This window comes from Salvelinus sp. IW2-2015, linkage group LG15 (genome assembly GCF_002910315.2).
Source record: "Salvelinus sp. IW2-2015 linkage group LG15, ASM291031v2, whole genome shotgun sequence".
NCBI lineage: Eukaryota > Metazoa > Chordata > Actinopteri > Salmoniformes > Salmonidae > Salvelinus > Salvelinus sp. IW2-2015.
In genome coordinates this window covers 6010659-6036730 of record NC_036855.1, presented here as the reverse complement: position 1 = coordinate 6036730, position 26072 = coordinate 6010659, and the positions used below count along the sequence as shown (strand labels likewise).

Here is a 26072-nt window from a genome sequence, read left to right as displayed (position 1 = left end):
TGTTAGTTCACCACCAAATACAAAAGAGGACAGACATTTTCACAGCACAGGTAGCATGCACAAAGCCACTAACTAACCAAGATCAACCAAACAAACCTAGAAACAACTTCCTCAGATGACAGTCCTATAACATGTTACACAATAATCTATTTGTTTTGTTCGAAAAATTTGCATATTTGCATAAATCAGTTTTACATTACTGCTACCATCATAGCTACAGTCAGAAATAGCACGGGAGTAGCCAGAGTAAATACAGACACCAACGTCAACTACCTATTACTCATCATAAAACATTTCAGAAAAATATATGGTGTATAGCAAATGAAAGACAAAGATCTTGTGAATACAGCCAATATTTCCGATTTTTTAAGTGTTTTACAGCGAAAACAAATATAGCGTTATATTAGCTTACTGCAATAGCTAACACACAACAGCATTGATTCCAAGTAATCGGTAGCGATAGCACAGTTCGACAGATATATGAAATAGCATCCCAAATTGGGTCCTTATCTTTGTTGATCTTCCATCAGAATGTTGTACAAGGGGTCCTTTGTCCAGAACCGTCTTTGTTTGGATCCAGAAACGAATCTTTCCTCTTGAATTAGCAAGCACACTGGGGTGCGGCGCTAACCTCTCCTTCTTGATCAAATTCATACAACGCATCACGCCTAAAGTCGAATAAATTTCATAATATAATTAACTATATTGAAAAAACATACTTTAGGATGATATTGTGACATGTATCAAATAAAATCTAAGCCGGAGATCATATTCACCCATAACGACGGTTTTCCAGAAGGCGATTCCAGGTCCAACTTCGCGCCTTCGAAAAAAAAATTATGGCGGACCTCTCATTCCAAGAGGATGTATTCAATCCAGAACAAGATAATCAACTCATTTCTGCTCTCACTTCCGCTTGACACCCAGGGGAAGGTGTATGACGTGTTTTCTATAGTCCCAAGTGACATGCCCTTTTATGACAAGCTCTTGAACAAGACCTCGCTTTTGGAATCTCACTTCCGGATAGGAAATGGGCGCAGAAAGAGTTCTGGTTCACTTAGAGAAATAATTCAAACGGTTTTAGAAACTAGAGAGTGTTTTCTATCCAATAGTAATAATAATTGCATATTGTACGAGCAAGAATTGAGTACGAGGCGTTTGAAATGGCACCTCTTTCCAGGTTACTCAATACTGCCCTTCAGCCATAACAGGTTATGCAATTGTGTTAGATTTTAAAAATAACCTTAGTACGACATACAGCTTACGTTATAGCGAGACAGCGCCCGAAATCTGGGCGGAATATAGTCTAAAACATTTTCGACAGAAATACGAAATAATATCATAAATGGTTCCTACTATTTGATGAGCTTCCATCAGAATCTTGTACAAGGTGTCCTTTTTCAGAATAATCGTTGATCGGTTGTAGAATGTCGTCTTCATCTGTCGATTTAGCTAACAAAGCTGGCCATGCGGCACAGAAGTGTCAAATCACCAGAACGCATAACAAAGAAAATACAGAAATCGCATAAACTGATATATGATATGTCGGTTAAATATAATAGTTTATGATGTTTTTAACAATATATCAATAAAATTAGAGCCGGAGATATTAACAGTCGATAACGAAAGCTTTTCAGAACGCAATCCAGGTGACCTTTGCGCACATGCAGAATAGGGAAAGAGTGGTCACGTCATTCCAACAGGTCTTGTTCGGTCTAGATAGAGCTGTAACACCCATTTCAACTCTCACTGCTACTGACATCTAGGGGAAGGTGTATGCAGTGCATGTAACCCATAGATTCCATGCAAATTAATAGGCTGACCTGGAACAGAGCCCCGATTTCAGATTTCTCACTTCCTGACAGGAAGTTTGCTGCAAAATGAGTTCTGTTTTACTCACAGATATAATTCAAACGGTTTTAGAAACTAGCGAGTGTTTTCTATCCAATAGTAATAATAATATGCATATTGTACGAGCAAGAATTGAAGTAGAGGCAGTTTAATTTGGGAACGATTTTTTACAAAGTGAAAATGGCGCCCCCCTATTGAGAAAAGGTTTTAACGCCGATCTAAAATCCCMAAGTTTTTTACGGCTGTAGGTAATAATACCAAAACCGTTCTAAGCCTTCATTACCCTCATCCTCCTAATGCACTCCTCACTTAGAGATACAAACAGGCCTGGAAACACACACACACCACTTCAAAATCCTACTGTGCTGCTCTGTTGCTAAAATCGTTTTTTCTTAGTTAAGAATATCCACAACAAATCAAACAGAGTATGAAAAACATTACACAACAAACAGGATTCCAACACTTAATGTTTATTTTTTTAATAGCGTCTTGAAGGTACTATATATTGTTTGGTGATCTCCCTAAAAATCCTGCATGTTTACAAATTCAACAGGAGATACAAGCGGCCACCCAACTCATACCACACACTTCCTTTAAAACCGGGGTATGCAACTCGATTCAACCGCAGACCGAGTGGATGGTCGGGAGGCCGGTACATAATGATAATAATTTGTACATTGCAAATTGACCAGAACTAAGCCTAAAAAAAAATTGTATTTGAAATGAACAATCATTTCATACCTTGATTACAGTATGACCACATATATCTCTTTTTTGTGGGAATACATGGGAACAGATTTCCTAAATTAAACAAAGAAAAATTCTGTTGCTGACCCCTGCTTTGAAAGATGAGTGCCATTTTAGACTGAGCTCTATTGGGGAAAGTATACCTATTCAATGGAATGATCTGAGTAAAGTCTTCTACCTTTAACTGAAACCCTCCTCCCCTCTTCCTGCTTGAGGGCTTTTCAGAACGGAGAGCTCTGGGACTGGGGTTGGGGGGGAGGAGAATAGGGCAGGAGATATGATGCAGAAGAGTGAAAGAGAGAGGTAACCCAAGCATAAAATAACTTCAATCTAACATCCTCTCAGTGGGCGTCAGGAAGCAAATAGCAATTCCACCATCACCCAGCACCCCTCACTGACCCATGGAGAAGAGGATCATGGGAGAGCGCTAGGCAGGCAAGGGATGAGACAAACCCACTTCAATTAAGCCTTGGTGCCGCCTCGTCATCACTGCAGATAAGGTGTCAGAGAGTTCACTGAGGGATAGATCATGATTTCACACACCCAGGCAACACTGATTCCAGGGCCTACCTGCTACCTTTTTTTGGCTTTCTTTTCCAAGATGCTAAAYGATTACAATGCTTTTATTTACAAGGTTTTCCCAGATGCTAAACTATTACGATGCTGGTATTTCCAAGGCTTTGTGAAGAGGGTCACCACCCCTGTGCGTCCCCTCCCACAGGGATAGAGGACTCTGGGATAGATAAACTCCTTATCGAATTTGTGCATAGTGGTGAGCCACCTGGCACACCTGGAAATTAAATGTAAAGGTCAAAGAGACATGTAGGGCTGTTATTAGGGCCACTTCAGTCTCACACTGCACATTACAGAGCTTTATTGGATAGCTAGGGGAACACATTACAGAGCTATATGGGATAGCTAGGGGAACACATTACAGAGCTTTTGATAGCTGGGAACAACATTAACAGAGCTATATGGGATAGCTAGGGAACACATTAAGAGCTATATGGGAAGTTAGGGGAACACATTACAAGGATACTATGGGATAGCTAGGGAACACAATTACAGAGATATATGGGATAGCTTAGGGGAACACATTACAGAGCTATATGGGATGCTAGGGGAACACATTAAGAGATATATGGGATAGCTAGGGGAACACATTACAGAGACTATATGGGCATAGCTAGTGGGAACAGCATTACAGAGCTTATGGATGCTTGGGGAACACATTACAGAGCTATATGTGGATATAGCTAGGGGAACACATTACAGAGTATATTGGGATAGCTAGGGAACACCATTACCGAGATGATAAGTATGGGATAAAGGTAGGGGAACACATTTACAGAATATATGGATAGCTAGGGGAACACATTACAGAAGCTATATGGGATAGCTTCGGGAACACATTACAGAAGGATATATGGGATAGCTAGGGGAACACATTACAGAGTATATGTATGGATAGCTAGGGAACACATTACAGAGATATTGGATAGCTAGGGAACACATTACAGAGCTATATGGGATAGCTAGGGGAACACATTACAGAGATATATGGATAGCTAGGGAACACATTACAGAGTATATGGGATAGCTAGGGGAACACATTACAGAGCTATATGGATAGCTAGGGAACACATTACAGAGATATATGGGATAGCTAGGGGAACACATTACAGAGATATGGATAGCTAGGGGAAACATACAGACTATATGGATAGCTTGGGGAACACATTACAGAGATATATGGGATAGCTAGGGGAACACATTACAGAGCTATATGGGATAGCTAGGGAAACACATTACAGGATATATGGATAGCTTGGGGAACACATTACAGAGCTATATGGGCATAGCTAGGGGAACACCTTACAGAGCTATTATGGGATGCTAGGGAACACATACAGAGCTATATGGGATAGCCTGTGGAGTCTCATCACAAAGCATTTACAACCACAAGAAAGACAGGGAGAGCAAAACAGAGAGACACTGTAAAGGAGATGCTTTCAGGGAGAGAGAAATGCTAAGAACAGAGCTAAATTGCCAAGTTTCTTCACTCTAACCACTAATCAACTCAGGTTGCTTCACTCTAACCACCAAATCAACTCAGGTTGCTTCACTCTAAACACCAATCAACTCAGGTTGCTTCACTCTAACCACCAATCAACTCAGGTTGCTTCACTCTAACCACTAATCAACTCAGGTTGCTTCTCTCTCACCACTAAATCAACTCAGGTTGCTTCACTCTAACACCAATCAACTCAGGTTGCTTCACTCTAACCACCAATCAACTCATGTTGCTTCCCTCTAACCACTAATCAACTCAGGTTGCTTCACTCTAACCATCAATCAACTTAGGTTGCTTCACTCTAACCACCAATCAACTCAGGTTGCTTCACTCTAACCACCAATCAACTCATGTTGCTTCACTCTAACCACTAAGCAACTCAGGTTGCTTCACTCTAACCACTAATCAACTCAGGTTGCTTCACTCTAACCACCAATCAACTCAGGTTTCTTCACTCTACCACCAATCAACTCAGGTTGCTTCACTCTAACCACCATCAACTCAGTTGCTTCACTCTACCACCAATCAACTCAGGATGCTTCACTCTAACCATTAATCAACTCAGGTTGCTTCGCTCATTGTGTTATTTAAAGAAACACCTTTTCTCAATGCATCATATCATCAAGCTCAACCACTGCAGTCAGGAAAGTGTGCAATCTTTTGTGAAAAAGTATTTTTTGAGGTCGGGCTAGGGGAGGGTTGGAGAGGAGGGGTGCGGGACCACAGCAAGGGGCCTGATGTTGGGTGACCCTGTGATGCTAGCACCTGGCCTGCCAAGGCTTTCCAGGAGACATCTCTCTCGCTGTGATTAGATTTACATTAACATAATATCCGATTTTTCATCTCATAGGCCAATTGTGAAATAAAGCGCCGTCCTTTTTCCCCAAGCAGGCAGGCAGGCAGGCATCCCGAGTTAGAAGCCGCTTTCCCCTCCTCCGTGCGAGCTCAGCTTGGGAGATACAAGCTGGATTTGGCCAGCGTCCTCATCTCTTCCCCAACACGGGGCTGGTTGTCAGGGGAGCCAACTCTCTCAGCCCAGCTCCACTGATTAGCATAGGCAGATTATTAGCTAGGCATCTCCTGCAACAACACACTGCTGCTGCTGCTGCTGCTGTCTTTTCATCACGTTTTGTCCCATACATATCTAATCAGCCTGCAAGAAAACGTTAGGAAATGAACTATTCAAGCCTTGAGCGTATAGAGGAACATTGTAGAGGACGGTGTTGATGGAGTGTATTATTGCTTATTATGTGGAGATATCACATACGTGGAAAAGTCTCTCTCTCTCTCTCTCTCTCTCTCCTCGCTCTCTCTCTCTCTCTCTCTCTCTCTCTCTGTCTCTCTCTCTCTCTCTCTCTCCCTCTCTCTCTCTCTCTCTCTCTCTCTCTCTCTCTCTCACTCTCTCTCTCTCTCTCTCTCTCTCTCTCTCTTCTCTCTCTCTCTCTCTCTCTCTCTCTCGCTTTTCCCCACACACTAACAAACCCAGCACTGATGCCTCTCCTTTTCTCCCCACGCCAGAAATGTGCCTTCATGCCTCCTCCCCTCCCCCTCTCTCTCTCACACACACACACACTTCCTCTTTCCCTCTCTCTCACTCCCTTTCCTCCAYCTCGCTCTCCCTCTCTCTAGAGCTTTGCATTTGAAATTGAACAGACACGCAGCCAATTTATCATAGGCTGACACCTGTCATGTCCAAGGCCTTACCACCGGGACCTACAGTAGGCAGTACATTTATCCCTTTGTTGTCGGTAAGGACCTAGACAATACCAGGGGCTATTAAAAAGGGGGGAGAGGGGGAATGAAAAAAGGTGAGAGCATAGAACCAGGAAACGTCTGCTTGGATTGTATACACCTGCTGTTTTTTCCTCTGGAAAGGTGAGGCACCCCAGTGAGGTTGGAGCAGTGGCCCACCAACAATCAGCTGTCTGGAGAGAAGACGCCAGGAGTTTCATGTCAGAATGCAAAGCAAAGAGATACTTGAAGTAGGTCAAGGGGAGCTCACGCCTAGGATGGGATGGGATCAGACATGTTTTGTGCTGCCGTTGATAATTGAGTTTTGATATTTCAGCAGAAAACAATGCTCAAATAGGACGAGGCATATTTGCTATGCACCCTTTCAAGAGATCCTAATATTCTTTCTCAAACATTTCTGCACTCTCTAGAACAGGCCTGGGCAATTATTTTCCATGGAGSGCCACATTAGAATATATTTTTKCCATTGCGGACCAGAAACATATYACAGAATTATGCATAATGTGTATGATTGTGTTGACAGATATATCTACTGTAAATCGCGTCCAGATATGCTACTTATTTTACTTTTTTAACATGCACAGAGATAAACCACATCCATGTTCTCCTTTTGATAGGTCATTTCATCATTATACATGCAATGCACTACACGGAGGGAAAAGTACACTGTGCATTCAGCACCATGGACAGAACTCTTGTTAACGGGTATGGATAAAAACACAAGAAAGAGAGAGAGCTCAACATTACATTTAAACTACTCAACCAGTGTGAGGAGTGAAGTCTCTGATGGGCATTGACTAGAACACTGAAGTCAGGTATAGTTTCTGACATCGCTATGCGCAGGATTGATGAGAGTCAGTAAGAGAAGATCTGTGCCTTGACTTATATATTTCATCACTGAAAATGTCTGTTCACATACACTACCGTTTAAAAGTTTGGGGTCACTTAGAAATATCCTTGTTTTTTAAAGAAAATCAACATTTTTGGCCATTAAAATAACATCAAATTGATCAGAAATACAGTATAGACATTGTTAATGTTGTATATGGCTATTGTAGCTGGAAACGGCAGATTTTTTTATGGAATATCTACATAGGCGTACAGAGGCCCATTATCAGCAACCATCACTCCTGTGTTCCAATGGCACGTTGTGTTAGCTAATCCAAGTTTATGATTTTAAAAAGCCAATTGATCATTAGAAAACCCTTTTGCAATTATGTTAGCAAAGCTGAAAACTTTTGTGCTGATTAAAGAGGCAATAAAACTTTCCTTTAGACTAGTTGACTCGATCTCTAGTGGCWCAGCTAGCAACTGCGATGCAGTGCCTTAGACCACTGCGCCACTCGGGAGGYCCCAGCTACTTGATCTTGTATCCTTTACAAAAGGCCAATGTTTTTTCCTGTCAAGTTTGCAAGCAGGTCGATGGCACAGTCCCAGGGGCGATGAGGAGGAAGACAGGTGGTGCAGGTCTTGGAGAATACCTCCCGCTGGTCCTGGTATACCTCCGGGATGTTGGGCTGAAGGGCAACCACAGGACTCTCAACCGATGTGGAACCACAGGGGGTGGGGAAGTAGGTTCTCCGACATTCTGGTGACCAGTCTGTGATTCTCATCCTCGACCAAGAGACGGTGGGGTTATGGCGTTCGCTCCCATCTGGTGCATAAAGTAGAGGGAGCGCTGAAGTAGGAAGCCACGCCATTTAGATGATGTGCCGTCATACTTATCTGGGAGGGACAAACAGGCATCGCTGACCTGAGCGAGTTGCTGAATGGGATGGTGTGCTGGCTCCACTGGTTGTAGATTGTCCTTCGCTAGTTGAAGGCAATGGTGCACACATGCTCCCGGGTGTGTTTGAGACGTTGCACACTGCAAACAACCTCTTCCATAGCCGTCCCCAGTTCCAGCTGGTCATGGTGTTGACGTAGAAGGTATCCCTGCTCGTCGACCGTCTGAGGAGTAGACGTAACAATTGTTACCCAGAAATCATTTGAAATCGAGATAAAAACGTCTACATGGGACATTCAAGGTGCTCAGGAAGCTACAACAAAAAAACATGAGTAATACTCTAATGGAATCAGTCATGAGCGATGAAAGGGGGAGGAATGTCTAAAGAGCAGTACAGAAAGCCTTTAGCAGTTAATCACATTATTACAGATTCTTTCTCTTTGAACAAGGTCTTAAAAGAACAGAAATCCCTTGTCATTACCATGTATGGAGAGGACCGTGCTTGATACAAATGTAATTTWAAAGTATGTATATTATTCTACTAATGTGGACACGGTGAAGATAAGGAGTGAGGGGAGGCAAGCTAATGAGATCAGCTGTGTGCAACTATGTATATGTGTGCGTGTGTGTGTGCGCGTGCGCGTGCCATGAGGTCATTACTTGATCATGTACACTTGACAAGAGATACACTACATACACTACATGTGAACACCTGCTCGTCTAATATTTTGTTCCAAAATCATGGCATTAATATGCAATTGGTCCCCCCTTTGCTGCTATAACAGTCCCCACTCTTCTGGGAAGGCTTTCCACTAGATGTTGGATCATTGCTACGGGGACTTATTTTCATTCAGCCACAAGAAACATTAGTGAGGTCGGGCACTGATGTTAGGCAATTAGGCCTGGCTCGCAGTCAGCGTTCCAATTCATCCTAAAGGTGTTAGATGGGGTTGAGGTCAGGGCTCTGTGCAGGCCAGTCAAGTTCTTCCACACCGATCTCGATAAACCATKTCTGTATGGACCTCGCTTTGTGCACGGGGGCATTGTTATGCTGAAACAGGAAAGGGCCTTCCCCAAACTGTTGCCACAAAGTTGCAAGCACAGAATTGTCTAGAATGTCATTGTGCACTGTAGCGTTAAGATTTCCCTTCACTGGAACTAAGGGGCCTGAACCATGAAAAACAGCCCCAGACCATTATTCCTCCTCCATCAAACAGGGCAGAAATTAGAAGAACTGACTTGTTGAAAAGGTGGCATCCTACGACAGTGCCATGTTGAAAGTCATTGAGGTCTTCAGTAAGAYCATTCTACTGCCAATGTTTGTCTATGGAGATTGCATTGCTGTGTGCTCTATTTTAAACACCTGTCASCAACGGGTGTGGCTGAAATCGCYGAATCCACTATTTTGAAGTGGTGTCCACATACTTTGTATATATAGTGTATAGTTGTAAAACAAAACAGGCTTTTGGTTTGAAAGACGCATTCAAACCTCTTGCAAATAGACAACACGTAATACTTGTAATACTTAAAAGGTAACAGTGTGTTCAAATTCACAAAGGCACCGTCTGTATCAAAATGAGGTATATCCTTGGCCTATAAGAGCATATCTGAAACCCATTGAGGACATTCATTATTCAGTAGCAAATGACCTTTAACAAAGAACCTCTGGAAGCCATTTTGTTTGCAGAAGTAATTAACAAGTAGTTATGCATAGAAGACAACTAATGGAAGGTCAAGTGCTCGTCTACTACCCTTTCTTCCATTGGGCCACAGCTGTTCCCAGTCCTTTCAGGCTCGCTCCGTCTGTCCGGCTGAGGAGTGGGGCGAAGGCAGGGGGAAAGGTGAGAGGACACATACCTCTGTGATATATTATGGGATAAGCATAGGCCTAGGCMCATAGGCCTAGACCCAGTCCTTGGTAACGGTCATACAGCAGTAGAAGGCAAGTAACTAAGAATTCTGGATTTCCTGCTTATTCCTTTATGGTTCGGGTAATCTTACAAGCAGGATTTCTGGAAAACCATAGCATTCTGGGAAAGTTGCCAGAATTGTGCAACTCCACATTGAAGAATTGAGTAACGGGAACATGGACAGTGGACAGGAACACGAGCCTTGGGTCTCCCTGACTAGCGTGGATGCCCTTGCWATGGAAAAGCGGACTTTCTCATGTTGAGATGTGTGTTGTGTAATTAAAATGGGAGCAAAGGGACGTCTCAAAACTAAGGGCTACTCAAACAACGAGTTGCATCAGTCTCGTGTTGCTAGATGAATAGGCATGCATGCCATCCCTCCAGTGTGTGTAGCTGTTAAGTGAGACATAGCCTAATGTATTTGCTTAGGGAACTTGCATATTTACTTTTTTTAAACAGGCTTCTATTGAATGTTGAATTATTCCCTATCTTAAAGGTACAATGCGCGCACACACACACACACACACACACATACACACACACACAATAACACACACCCACACCTATGAAATAAGGCAACAAAGCAGATCACGATGCATTTTCTTTGTAACACCACATCACCTTTGTTCATCCTTCATCAACCCTCCGCCCCCAGTGTTACCCTCTATTCCCTATTTAAGCCCTGTCTAGTAGGTTGGTGTCAAACACTGTGTCACTCTACTGCTCTCTGTGTTCCACAGCCCTTCTCCTGAGCTGACACCTAACACTCTCTTATCACACACACACACAGATGATTTGCCCATGGAGGGTTAGATCTCTACAGCACTCAGCTAACCTCCATGACAGTGGCGCCATTTAATTGTCATACCCACTGAACTCTGCCACACTCTGGCACACAGTGGCACTCTAGCGAATGAGTTGCCAGGGGTGAGTGGCATAGGCAGCCTGTCTGTGCCAGTTGCCTGACGACAGTAGACCATTGGGACTGGAGAAGTTTGATTTGATGGCTTTTCCTGTTAATTAGGGATTGGAGGTGAGTCCTGGAATGGAAATCGGCATTTAAATAGAAGAAAATAAGGTTATGTATGACTCCTGGTTATGTTGAAGGTAAAGACTTATCTTGAAATGTTGTACTCTACTGTGTACAGGATCTTATCTGACCAGCATACTGTTATAATCAATCATGTACCACAACAGACTCAATTGAATTGTTACAGTGGTTAAAATCAGGGGGAAAGGTCCCTTTTTATTTATTTCCTGGTTAATTAGTGGCACATAAGCTAGTATTTCAGTGGCATTGCCCCCTAGTGGAGTGGAGATCTTCAGCAGAAATCTACAGAGGGAGGCAATCAATGTCCTCCTTTGTTACTTGAATCAGGTTTGTCTATGCATGAAGAGAGGCTTGTCATTTTTAAAAATCTCTAAATATTCAGTGACGAGGAGGGGATGGAGAAGATGAATCACAGAGAGAGAGAGAGAGAGAGAGAGAGAGAGAGAGAGAGAGAGAGAGAGAGAGAGAGAGAGAGAGAGAGAGAGAGAGAGAGAGAGAGAGAGAGAGGGGGGTAGGTCATTTGTGATGTCAGGTCTGATCTGATAGGACTAAATTGAGACGGTTAGGAAGTGGGCCGTGTCTCCCACGCAGGGCTGCTCCTCTCTCCCCTTCTTCCCGTCAGCTCTAACAGGCCCTGGTAGGAGGGACGCAGGGCCCTTTTACTGCAGAGGGGGACTCTTAAACACATCCAGTGCTGGGCTGGCTCAACGGGCGCACCGTGCCCCGGCTATTTCTGATTTACTGTGGGCGCGCCGCCCTCCATCTCATTTTACAGCTGGCTGGGACGCAAGCACAGGAGGATACGGCAAGAAGCCCAAGGTCAAGCCCACAGCCAATGAGACGAGCTCTGCACACAGATGAGATCTCTCCCTCTCTCTCCCTCCCTCCCTCCCTTTCTTTGACACTTTCGAGAAGCACCTCACCAGACAGACGGAGCTGTCACAAACACTGTCAACAGAGGAGAAATGTAAACTTTCTGTTTGTGCTGACGGGTTGAAAGTTGCCTAGAGTTACAGTAAAAACTACAATACCGGTATACAGTTATCAGGTAGGCTGAACTTGATAGTAAGACAGGAAAGTAGGAACATCAGCCTCTACTTTTGCCAAAGCAGCTGCTCCTATGCAGGGGGTGTATTGTAAAAATCACTCTGCTTTTCAGGGTTGATTGTATCACACTATGCAAACGTTACTACTTTGGCCCAATTTAAGACGTGTGATAGTCCCTGGATATTGACAAATATTTACAATAAGGATTTGCACAGACAATATAGTAAACTGGCATATTTTTAAAAGGTGATGATACAAAACAACAAATCAATGGAAAATCGCATAAAAGCAAACGTACCATGGTAAAGACAGAATGAACCAGAATGTTCCAACCGGAGAGAAAGAGAGGGATGAGCAGAGGGTAAGAGGCAAGGGGGCGAGGGGGAGAGGGGGACAGAGGGCGAGGGGGTGAGAGTGAGGGAGCCCTGCTACCAGTCTGTTGACAGGATGGAGAGCAGGCAGCAGAGGGCTTTAATCATTGAAATGTATTTCCCTCATGCTCAGCCAGAGAATTGTTCGCCGGTCAGACCTGCTGGGGCGACACAAATGAATCTTGGCAGAGGTGTGGACCAAAGCGGGCGTAAGGTTACGCCATGTAGATGATTTGAGTCGCCGTCGTTTCTAAGGGAGCTGCCATGTCCCACAGTGCCGGTGTCACAGCCAGATGATGGGGGACACTGAACAATGACACGGGCAAGACTGGTGCTCTGCTCGCTCACTGTCTCTAACACACAGAGATGAGAAGGACGGGGAACAACACAGAAGAGAGAGAGAGAGAGAGAGAGAGAGAGAGAGAGAGAGGAGAAGAGAGAGAGAGAGAGAAGAGAGAGAGAGAAGAGAGAGAGAGAGAGAGAGAGAGAGAGAGAGAGAGGAGAGAGAGAGAGAGAGAAGAGAAGAGAGAGAGAGAGAGAGAGAGAGAGAGAGAGAGAGAGAGAGAGAGAGAGAGAGAGAGGTATCATAGAAACAGACAGCCATATTGCATCTCATCTCTGCATGGTACACCATGTAGTGTTTTTGTGGTCGAAATGGACAGAAATCTCAGACTGAAAAAGTTAAGTCTGCATCTGTACGACAGTAGGATACAATACAAATCAGAGTGACAGAGGAAATACAGGACTCACAGTGCAACATTAGGATACTACAGAAAAGTGACATTAGCATTACAGACTGACAGCAGGCAGGACTACAACACTCACAGTGACATAGATTAACACACTCACAGTGACATTAGGAACAACACTCACAGTGACTTAGGACTACTACACTCACAGTGACATTAGGACTAACACACTCACAGTGACATTAGGACTAACAACACTCACAGGAACATAGAACTACAACACTCACAGTGACAGCAGGACTACAACACTCACAGTGACAGCAGGAATACAACACCACAGTGACAGCAGGACTACAACACTCACAGTGACAGCAGGACTACAACACTCACAGTGACATTAGGACTACAGCACTCACAGTGACAGCAGCAACTACAACACTCACAGTAACAGCAGGACTACAGCACTCACAGTGACAGCAGGACTACAACACTCACAGTGACATTAGGACTACAGCACTCACAGTGACCAGCAGACTACAACACTCACAGTGACAGCAGGACTACAACACTCAGATTGACATTAGGACTACAGCACTCACAGTGACATTAGGACTACAACACTCACAGTGATATGAGGACTACAGCACTCACAGTGACATTAGAGACTACAAACACTCACAGTGACATTCAGGACTACAACATCACAGTGACATTAGGACTACAACACTCACAGTGACATTAGGACTACAGCACTTCACAGTGACAGCACACTACATGCACTCACAGTGACATTAGAAACTACAACAATCACAGTGACAGCAGGACTAAACACACACTCACAGTGAACATTAGGATTACAACACTCACAGTGACATTAGGACTACAACACTCCACAGTGAATTAGGACTACAAACACTCATCAGTGAGCATTAGGACTACAACACTCATCGAGGTGACAGCAGGACTACAACACTCACAGTGACATGGACTACAACACTGCCACAGTGACATTAGGACTACAACACATGCACAGTGACAAGCAGGACTACACACTCACAGTGGACATTAGGACACACCACTCAAGTGAACAGCAAGACAGCAAACACTCACAGTGACAAGAGGAACTACACACCAGTACAGAGATCACACTCACAGTGAACATGGACTACAACACTCACAGTGACAGCAGGACTACAACACTCACAGTGACATTGCAGGTACTAACACACTCACAGTGTACATTAGGTACTACAACACTCAACAGTGAACAGCATAGGACTATCAACACTCACAGTGACATTAGGACTACAACACTCACAGCAGTTGACATTAGTGACTAAACACACTCACAGTGACATTAGGACTACACACCACAGTGAAAGGGCACTCAGAGATCTACCCCAGTGACAAGAACTACACACTCACAGTGACAGCAGGACTTCAACACCCACAGTACAGCAGGAATAACACACTCACAGTGACAGCAGGACTACAACACTCACAGTGACAGCAGGACTATCAACACTCACAGTGACTTAGACTACAGCACTCACAGTGACAGCAGCACTACAAACACTCACAGTAACAGAGGACTACAGCACTCACAGTGACAGCAGGACTACAACACTCAACAGTGACATTAGGACCTACAGCACTCACAGTGACAGCAGGACTACAACACTCACCAGTGAGACAGCAGGACTACAACACTCAGATTGACATTAGGACTACAGCACTCACAGTGACATTAGGACCAACACTCACAGTGATATTAGGCATAACTACAGCACTCACAGGACATAGGACACACAACACTCACAGTGACATATAGGCACTACAACACTCCAGTGACATTAGGACTAACAACACTCACAGTGACATTAGCCTTACAGCACTCACAGTGACAGCAGCACTACAGCACTCACAGTGACATTAGAACTACAACACTCAACAGTGACAGCGGACTACAACACTCACAGTGACATTAGGATTACAACACTCACAGTGACATTAGGACTAACACTCACAGTGAGATTAGGACTACAACACTCCACAGTGACATAGGACTACAACACTCACAGTGACAGCAGGACTACAACACTCACAGTGACATTAGGACTACAACACTTCACAGTGACATTAGGACGACAACACCTCACAGTGACAGAGGACTCACAACACTCAAGGACAAGACTACACGCACTACAGTGACAGCAGGACTAACACTCACAGTGACAGCAGGACTACAACACTCACAGTGACAGCAGGACTACAACACTCACAGTGACATTAGGACTACAGACTCACGAGTTGACAAGCACGACTACAACACTCACAGTGACATTAGGACTACAACACTCACAGTGACATTAGGACTACAACACTCACAGTGACAGCAGGACTAACAACATCACAGTGACATTAGGACTACAACACTCACAGTGACAGAGGACTAACACTCACAGTGACAGCAGGACTACAACTCACAGTGAATTAGGACTACAACACTCACAGTGACAGCAGGACTACAGCACTCACAGTGACATTAGGACTACAGCACTCACAGTGACAGCAGGACTACAACACTCACAGTGACATTAGGACTACAACACTCACAGTGACAGCAGGGCTACAACATCACAGTGACATTAGGACTACAGCACTCACAGTGACAGCAGGACTACAACACTCACAGTGACCATTAGGACTACAACACTCACAGTGACATTAGGACTACAGCACTCACAGTGACATTGAGGCTACAACACTCACAGTGACAGCAGGACTACAGCACTCACAGTGCCATTAGGATACAGCACTCACAGTGACAGCAGGACTTACAACACTCACAGTGACATTAGGACTACAACACTCACAGTGACATTAGGACTACAAACTCACAGTGACAGCAGGACTACAACACTCACAGTGACATTAGGACTAACAACACTCACAGTGACAGCAGGACTACACAGACCTCACGTGACATTAGACTACAACACTCACAGTGACAGCAGGACTACAACACTCACAGTGACATTAGACTACAGCACTCACAGTGACAGCAGGACTACAACACTCACAGTGACATTAGGACTACAACACTCACAGTGACAGCAGGACTACAACACTCACAGTGAAAGCAGGATACAAACTCACAGTGACAGCAGGACTACAACACTCACAGTGAGTAAGTCTGACACAGCTCACACGGTTGCAACATCTATAATATAACATCAATAGCTGTGTATTAAATGCACAGTAATCGGTTTCTGCACGGTGCTTATTGCAGCTACGTATTGCTATTAATTCATTATAAATATAAAAAACAAATGGCTTTGTATTGTTTACAATGTATTCATAATAGACTAGAAATTCAAGTCTGAATCCAGACTGCTCTTGGAATACAATTTCTGTTTAAAGACACTTTATCAAAGCAAATTARTTACTTTCTTCACTTTATTGTTTGTCAAATTATGGCCTATAGTCTACTTCTCAGAGTCCTGTATGTTTCTGAACTAACCTTATTGAAATCTTATCTCTTACATAGACATTGTGGATGCTTATAACAGTGCTATGTCTGACCACACAAGGCCCTGACCAGCACAATGCAGAGGCCCATAGAGACAACGGGCATAGTGCCCAGCCACAGGGTGAACTCAGGGCTACCTACCCCCTGAGGCCCTGTACCTGAGGCCTGGGGACTTGAGCCTGAAGTCTGGGGCCTGGAGGCTGAGACCTGAAGCCTGAGGCCTGGGGCCTTGAGCCTGGGGCCTGAAGTCTGGGGCCTGGGGCCTGGAGTCTGAGACCTGTGGCCTGGGGCCTGGAGGCTGAGACCTGAAGCCTGGGGCCTGGAGGCTGAGACTTGAAGCCTGGGGCCTGGAGGCTGCATGGAGCCCAGCCTCTTCTAAGCCAACCAGACTTAAAACACAACCAGTGTGGGTGTGGTCTGCACCCTAACCCCAACCTCTCCCTACGCCAAAGCCCCAATGAGCCACTCATATAAAACCTACCGCCATCTTTACCACATAATAAGACTAGCTCACTCTTCTTTTATTCGAAGACAATGAAAAGACAGCTAAGTTGTGGCGTAGGGTGCGGATATTTGAAGGGGTGCATTGTGTGTGTGTGTGTGTGGTGTTGTGTGTGTGTGTGTGTGTGTGTGTGTGTGTGTGTGTGTGTGTGTGTGTGTGTGTGTGTGTGTGTGTGTGTGTGTGTGTGTGTGTGTGGTGTGTGTGTGTGTGTGTGTGTGTAGTGTGCGCGGGTGTGCGCGTGTGTGTTGTAGGGAAGATGTGACTAAAAAGTGAGATATCGCTCAGTAAAAAAAAAAGCTGAAGAATAGAGAAAACGGGGAGGGAGACAGTGAAAAGACGGATGACGCGTGTCGCCTTTAGATGACGTTGGCTTGACAACGCCATGGCAACGACAGGACACTGACATGAAGCTTATGATAAAGACTTGAGTTAGGCTGACGTTGCTCTGTCTTTCCCCACACAGTTATTCTCCCCTCATTCTTTATGGTGCCGTGAAGAGCTGCTTTGTTAGGCTACGCAATCCTATACCACCTTTATCCAGTCTGATTCAGATTCAGGAAAACATGTTACATTACAAAGAATTTGTAGAAAATGCTTGATTAATTTAACATTGAAACTGTAATTGTAAATTCAAACTACAGGTAAATTCAAAGTACAGTAAATGCCATGAAAATTGGGTATAGGCTAACTTTGGGATTATATTACTATTATTGTGAATATATTAATTACATTTATGTAACTGAACTGCTTGTAATTCTAACAAAATAAAAACTTTGCCTTCTATTCAATTGAATATAGTCTAATATAACATTATTGCATTGTTGATAATTACTTATACAAACAGAGGTTTTTTTTCTGCAGGGGAGAATCTGAACTGAATCAGGATAAATTCAGAATCAGGATAAATTCAATGTGCAATGTAAACTAATCTTCACCTTCCATTAATTTAGTATAATTATGAATTACAATAAAAAAAATAATTAGCCCACAAAAACAAATGTTACACTTTATAATAACTTTCATGAGTAAGCCCTCACAAATGTTACACTTTATAATAACTCACAAATGCTCATAAATGTTTATAAATGTGTTATTGCAAATGTTATAACAGCTCATGAATTGTAATGCTTATAGAAATGCATAAAAATAATGAAATACTAATGTATTAATAGTGTACACACTATTTATAAATAGCTTAATTAATGCTCATTAACGAAGGTTATTATAAAGTCTTACTCACACAAATGTTACATTTATTAAATATAATCTGAGTTTGAATTTGGCCCCATTACATCAATAGTCTAAAATAGTTGACGTCGGCAACCCTTACCATTCATCTATTTCTAAGTATTACATATTTACACAGAGAATTAGACCTACTGCATATACATGCAACTAATGAAAATAAGAAGACAAAAAATTCATTATTGTCTACTTAATGGTTAAACATGCCTTACCTGGGATGTGTTATTCCCTACATAGGTAGGCTACTGTGTGTGAACAATACATAAAAACTTGTCTGCCATAACAGGCTACAGATTATTCAGATTATGCTTTAGAAGGAACAGCTCATGATAATTGACTAAAATGTTTATATTTTATATTACCAACAACATATAACGTACCTATCGGGTAAAGTTGTCCTTTATAGACCCAATTGTCTGCCATTTAGGAACATTTAGCATCAGAATTCAGTCCCATGGGGTAAACCTAAAACAAGAGAAACATTAACAGGATGGCATTTTCAATGGCAAGCCGTTCTTACAATGACCACGGCTTCTCTTCATTCCTCAATTTATCACACGAGGAAATTGTATATTTGACAAGGCCTTGATTGTGTTTGCAAATATAATGTTAGAGTTTCTTAAATTTGAGAAACACAATATTGGTACGGAAAAATACGGCGAGAAAAATAGTTTTAAGGAGTTAGACGGAATTGTGTTATTGTTACTTGCTACGTACTTTAAAACAAGAGCTGCCAACGACACCGAATGTATCACTTCATATTTCTCTTTCCGTTGATGACTACCTCAGAACACAGGAGTCATTGTGTGGAGCATTGCTGCCCCCTAGTGGTTACAGATATATTTATTGAACTATAAATAACCAAACACCTGATCAGAACAACCTTCAGTTATTATTGTATATATTCAAATAATCAATTGAACGTAACATTTATTATGTATCACTATTACTGTCTGTCATAGTATGGAAAATGTTTTAGTATTCTTATTAATGTTGTGATTTTACTAAAACATAATGGTGAGGGAAAAAGAAGAAACCGCACACTGCTCTTGAAGGAAGCTCTGAGGAAGGCCGTGAGGCCGATACGTAAAGCTTAATAAAGAGCAGTGTTCTTTTTTCTCATCTTATTCAACTGTAACCATGCATACCTTTTGAATTTTGAATTACTGAAAACTAAACTTCTTCATTATGCAGTAGATTGAATAGTAAGCCGACACCGTAGTGTTTGTCAACAGAAATAACATCAACTATTGCAAGAGGTGTCAATGATTCATCAGATAATGGACAAACACACACCAGTCAGTGTCAAACACAGTCATGTGATGGTTCAATCTCCATAGCTGCCCATTGCTGTGTGACATGAGTATGTCTGAAGGAGGGGCCTGGTGACTAGAGCTCTAGTTTACAAAACTCTCAATCTGTGGAACGACACATTTTCACTCATCTGCTGTGCACTTCTCACAAGTCAACTGTAGCTACACACTAAAATTGACAAAAATCCATTGTTACATCAACAAGTTATATTCATTCTGTTCATCATTTATTATGTCATCATCTTTATTAATTCAAGTCTTACTCAGTTTTTAAATGTCTCTCTTAGTTTACTATCAGAAAGTGAAATAAAGTTTATAATGGAAGGCATCCGCCACACTCACACACCACACACACAATCAGTGTACTTTGTTCTACTACTGCCTACGTGTGTGACACTGCACGGTGAACTTCTACCACCAACTCCTCTGTCAGCTTCAGGGTTTTGGAAATTAAGTTATTCTCTCCTCGGGCAATCCCCCTCTCATTGATCACAAAGATGCTGTCGAGATACAGTTATGAAGGCACCCCATAACAACCCCCACCCCCCTGAAAAGCATGCCATGTTTCTTATGCAAATGTCAGAGAAACACTTACAAGAGCACTTCAAAAGTATGGAGACCCCTCAACGCAGCTGCGCATAATAATAACGCTCACGCGCTCATTTCTATGGGTCAGCTGCGCGGGAATGGTGTGTCAATCACGTTCACATGTAGCTGAATTTGTCATCTACAAACAGGGATACTTTGCTGTTGCTATGGAGACTAATCCAGTGCACCACACCCCCCTCCACATTCCGTGTGTTGAAACCATGAGTCAGTCTAAACTACTAGATCACACATCCAACGGCAAGCCGCGTTGCGGCACTTGAGGTCAGTGCGCTCTCTTTCTTTCTTTCTCTCTCCTTTACTCTATCTATCTTTCTCTCTTTTCTGTCTCTCTCTTTCACACACACTCACTCTTTGACCCAATTTATTCTTATCTTGCTTTTTAACTATTGTGTCTCTGTGTGTAACAAACGTTATCTGCCCAGGTAAGTTTGAATGTCCACAAATATGTTTTCTGGAGCTGATCGATAAATGGTGAGATTTTGCTGATTTTGTAAAATAATTCTAGCATCCTTCTAGATCCCCACCTAGCTGTACCAACAGGGGAAATCACTTTTTGTAAAGGTAAATAACCTTCACTTCTAAGTACACTACATGAAGGCGTATATTTCATGATTAATACATTTCCTTATTTCTTCTGAGTCTAGAGTATAAAATACCTTCAACTATAGATATGCTAATCATGGTCAACTCTTCACTGTCTCTCAATATAGGCTTATGTCATAAATAATATATTATACTGCATTTCTGAAAAAAATCTAAGTATTTTTTTCAAAACATTGTATGCCTCACATATTACAATTCACAAAGGGTGGATTGTCAATGTGCATGTCATAAAAAAATGATTCATCAAAATAGTAGTACAAAATACGGTTTTATCCTTTATTATAGAAATATTCCTGATAACATCCCATCAGGAAGGAAAAAATAGAACATCTGATGCATTTCAATGACCAATCTTATGGCTCTATATGAGCTGCCTGTTTGAAATGCAGTGCATAGCAAGGACCCTTTACCTTCTCCGTACAAATCAAATATTCATGTTTTACCTTGTTGTCTATAGTCTTGGGGGTAGACCTGGAATTAGATATGCCTTACACGCATCTTCATGAATCATATATCACTGTATAACTACCTACACACTCCCATAGGAGTCTAATGTAGCAGGCCTGCACACACAGATTCACAGACCTAAATATGTACGCATGCATATTTACATGAGAAAACAAGTGTCCGACTCTTTAGCGTTATTTACAGCACAATGACAGGGATTATGGATCTTGCTGAGCGAGCCACACACACAACGTCATCCCGGCATCATGTAAGACAGGCGAGGGAAGGAGAAAGAGAGGGAAGGAGAAAAAGGGGGGAGAACGAACCTGGAGGAGGAGGGAATCTGGTGGGGGAGGGAACTGGGGAACCTGGGGAGGAGGAATCTGTGGGGAGGGGGGGGAGGCCTGGGGGGGGGGGCTGGGGGAGGGGAACCTGAGGGGAGGAGGAATCTGTGGGAGGGGAACCTGGGGAAGGGACCTGGGGGAGGAGGAACCTGGGGGGGACCTGGGGGGACCTGGGGGGGCTGGGGGGAGGAGGAACCTGGGGGAGGGAGGGGGGGGGATAGGGGGGCCTAGGGGAGGAGAACCTGTGGGGACGTGCTTTCATGTTTCTCCGGACAGTAGACTTTCACACTGCCTGGATGGCTCTGCAGCCCCCTTCAATTATGCAGGAAAATTGATGTGTATCATTAATTATATCAGTAATATCATAAATCATCACTTGGTGCAGTAATTAATTATTTTCTTGTTATGTGAAGAACATGTCAGAGTAAAGATAAATAAGGAGGGAAAGAAAGCTGAAGTGGAATTGAGGGGGAGGAGGATTAGGTGAGGGGGGGAGGAAGGGAAGGAGGGACGGACGGACGGAGCGGCTATTAGTCCGTCAGAAAGCGGGGTACACTCACAAGCTCTATTTACCGGCCCGATGGGACGTGACGAGAATGTGACAGCCCCCCCCCCCCCTTCACTCTTGAAGGAATGACAATTAGGTCCGAAACAAGACGGCCCCTTCCTGGAAGCTAACGATGGTGTTCCCCGTATTAGCCTTACCCACATAGTCCTGTCCCAGAGTTTAGGTGGACAGAGGATAACAGGTACATCCACCTTCAAACCAGTTGTCATCACGCTGTACCAAATAGCAGCTTTTAGCTTCTGCCTGTAAGAGGAATGGAGCTTGCCTGGAGAAATGACTGAATGCATTAATTTTATTTGACATTTTTTTAATACATAACGGTGTCTCAGTCATTTGAGTACAACAATACAGACCTTACATAAAAAAATGGTCAAGGATTGTGCAGGGCTATAGAGTCAGGTGGGTTCACTTCGAGCTCTATGCACATGTAAAATTCCCCACTGGAGACCGGGGTTCAATACCCAAGTCCACCTCTTACACTTTGTCTCCTCTTAACCTGTGACCCCCTCTGCTTCTAATCCATCTGGAATAGATCAAATACATCAGTGGAGTGAATCTCTCCTTTCAATTTCTTTTCTTAATTATCAAGGATTAAAAACCATGTCTACTGGCTTTTTTCCCATCGTGGTTCTCATTATAATCAGAAGGGCAAAAGAATGGACAGACCTAAATGTACTTTACTGTCTGCGGTGGAAGGAGAGAGATATTCCAGAGTATTTATGTGGTAGTTAGTTTGTCCCTTTGCTTGAATGAAAAGTCTTGCCATGGTGGATTGCAGGGGAAAGTGGTAATCAAGTTATGATGTTAGAGATGTAAGATGACAACACGTGATTCACCACACATCTCATAACATCATGTTTGTTTTTTGTAGTTACTGTATTTGTGTTCATAATTTTGAAAGTCACCATAGGAGAGATAAAATATGTTTAGGAAACACTTACATCAATTAACTTTCTTTAAAAAAAAAAACATCATATAATACAATCATTACTTAACTCCAAAACATGGTTTGAACATTTTTTGTTTAGAGTTGAGCTAACTAAATGTCAGGTTTCTTAAAGGGAATAAATGATTTAATCAGGAAAGATTCATTTTATTTTGTAATTCCTGGTCTATATTTTACAGTAATATTGCATAACTATTCCTGTGTCTTAATTGAATTAAAAATAGCTGCTGGTGTAAAGCCCTTATGACAAGTAGGCAGAATTATTTTATTCTCCTCCAATTTTTGAATGTTATTAATTGGACACTTGAATGAAAAGCGTTTCAACGTGCCATTATTTTAGAACACTAAAACAGCAGATGAGGAGCACTCCCTAAAAACGTTATCCAAACACAGTACTCCATGCTAACAAATCATGTGCTGATCTGAAGAGCTTTGGTTACATCTTAGTGCATTACCAGAGAGTATAGGCTACTGCTCTCCCTAAACTAATCCTTGTGATGAGTGGCAATCCCTTCTACAGTAAAACTCACAATTGTCTGTAATGATTTAGCTAACGTTGACACATGGTATTACTGATGTCCTTGATTTCTAAATGTGTAGGATACACAAGAGAGGTTTTAGAAGAGCAACTGAATGTTCAGGAAGGGGTTTGACTGTGACACACAGTTACAGTATAGACTTGATAACGAGACAGCGGAATCAGGAGAAGAGACTACACTTCCTTAGCCTTTAGCTGGGTCAGCGTCTGCGGCCTCGGATACACTCACACTCTCATGGAGCATCATGGGCAGACAGCACGTATCGATCTGGAGGAGGGGGAGGAGATGGAGGAGAGAGAAAGTAAACACCACTCCAGATGACAAAACACTGATCCCACCAGGGACCTGAACCTTCACCCTCTCATGCTCTCTCCCCGTGACCCTCAGTACCTCTCCACTACTCAGCCTGGTCAGGTGGTGTCCGTGTGTGTGTGTGTACATGTGTGTGTGTAGAGAGAGGGGGGGTTAGAGGGAGAGAGACAGAGAGAGCGAGAGAGAGGGGGGTGTTAGGGAACACAGGCGCCTAAGCCAGTGTTTAATATCAAGTGCGAGCGTTGGAGTTTAATCAATACCAGGCCTCTTTTGTTCCCGGCCGCAGAGAGAAGAGCGGCCATTCACTCCAGAAAGGTTAATGCCGGGGGGTCAAGTGATTTCACACCCACGCCGGGATCCTCTGCGTCGCCACGACTACCACGCCTCCAGCCGCTATGACACCAGTGGCCTGATTTATGGGCTGTGAGAGGTGATGGGATGGAGGTGGAGGTGGAGAGGGAGAGGGACGGGGAGTACTGTTATCTTATGATAATGCTGTCCCTCCATACTTCAACAAATGAAGGAAGAGAATACAGGGGAACTGGACTGTGCAGACTGGACTGCATAATATCCCCCACTGTCGATCATCATGTGCTTTTGGGTTGGTCCCTTGTGCTTTTGGGTTGGTAGAGCATGGCAATTGGTCAGGATTTTGAGTTCAATTCCCACAGCCGACCAGCACGAGCAAATAGGAAAATGTATGCACTCACTACTGTAAGTGGCTGTGGATAAGAGTGTCTGCTAAACGACTGACTCACTACTGTAAGTCGCTGTGGATAAGAGTGTCTGCTAAATACCTAGAATGTAGAATGAATTAATGTCTTTCTATTGTGCATGGGCTCCTATTGTTGCAGACAACTGCCTTCACATTCAGACAAAATGCTTATTTTTACTTTTACCCTCAGAATTCTGTTCAATTTGACGCGTTGCTGAAAGGCAGTTGACACTCTGTGTAATAGCAGATCATATACCGGTACCTACGTACATCCTGATGGATAGTATAGCAATAACTGCCTTGACGGATTCCTCGTGGAACACTCAACTACGGATCCATGGGCATTGTTTGTCATACACCATATGTAGCTGCGGTCAGAAAAGTATAGACTACAACTAAAGTTAAAAAAAATATCCATGTTTCTATGTTGTTTGTATCCTCACTGTTACTTGCATTTGGTAATTGATAAACTGAAGATGGGAGCTTACAATGTCCCAGCTATTTACCGCCACCCCCCTCCCCCCAACCAGTGTTGAAATGTCATAGAATACAATTGCAAGAACATATCGTTCTTGAGTCATATGTTAACAGAATGTGTAATTATGCCTATTAAACACAAAAACTATGTTTCMAGKGAGAATTAGACCGGTCTGATGCCAAAACAGAAAGGAAATTCTTGCCTACTTCAACCATATTTGAGCAAAAATAAGTAGTGTGTAGTTCCAGTAGTTAGCTACAACACAACAATGCAAACAAAAGTAATTAACTACTGAAAACACTAACAAGATTTTAATTTAGTTCAACTACCACCAAGCTACTGCAAAATGGAGTTAAATTACTAGTTGAACAACATGTACTGAACTCCAGTATCCTGCCCTCTGCCCAGTACCCTACTCTGCCCCTTAGTCACAAGCCGGCTACCACCAAGTACTCTACCCTGCACCGTAGGGACTGCTGCCCTATGTACACAGTCATTCAATACTGGTCACTTTAATAATGTTTACATACTATTTATATATCTACTGCTGTACAATGTTTTTAATAACTGTTTTCATTTGGATTATTGTGTGCTTGTTGACATTTTCTGCATTGATTGATAGGAAGTAGTTACATAAGCATTTCGCTGCACCTTCCATAACACTTGCTAAACTGTGTATGCAAYCAATACARTTTGATTTT

The 26072-nt window shown here is 43.0% G+C and overlaps 1 long non-coding RNA gene across 1 annotated transcript; it reads left to right on the top strand.

Moving 5' to 3' along the window:
- The first annotated feature begins 20497 nt into the window (after window positions 1–20497).
- Window positions 20498–25544, top strand: LOC111975197 (uncharacterized). The gene is made up of 3 exons (XR_002878776.2): window positions 20498–20680; window positions 20936–20980; window positions 24465–25544. It is a non-coding gene; the product is annotated as an uncharacterized lncRNA (long non-coding RNA).
- Window positions 25545–26072: the final 528 nt, after the last annotated feature.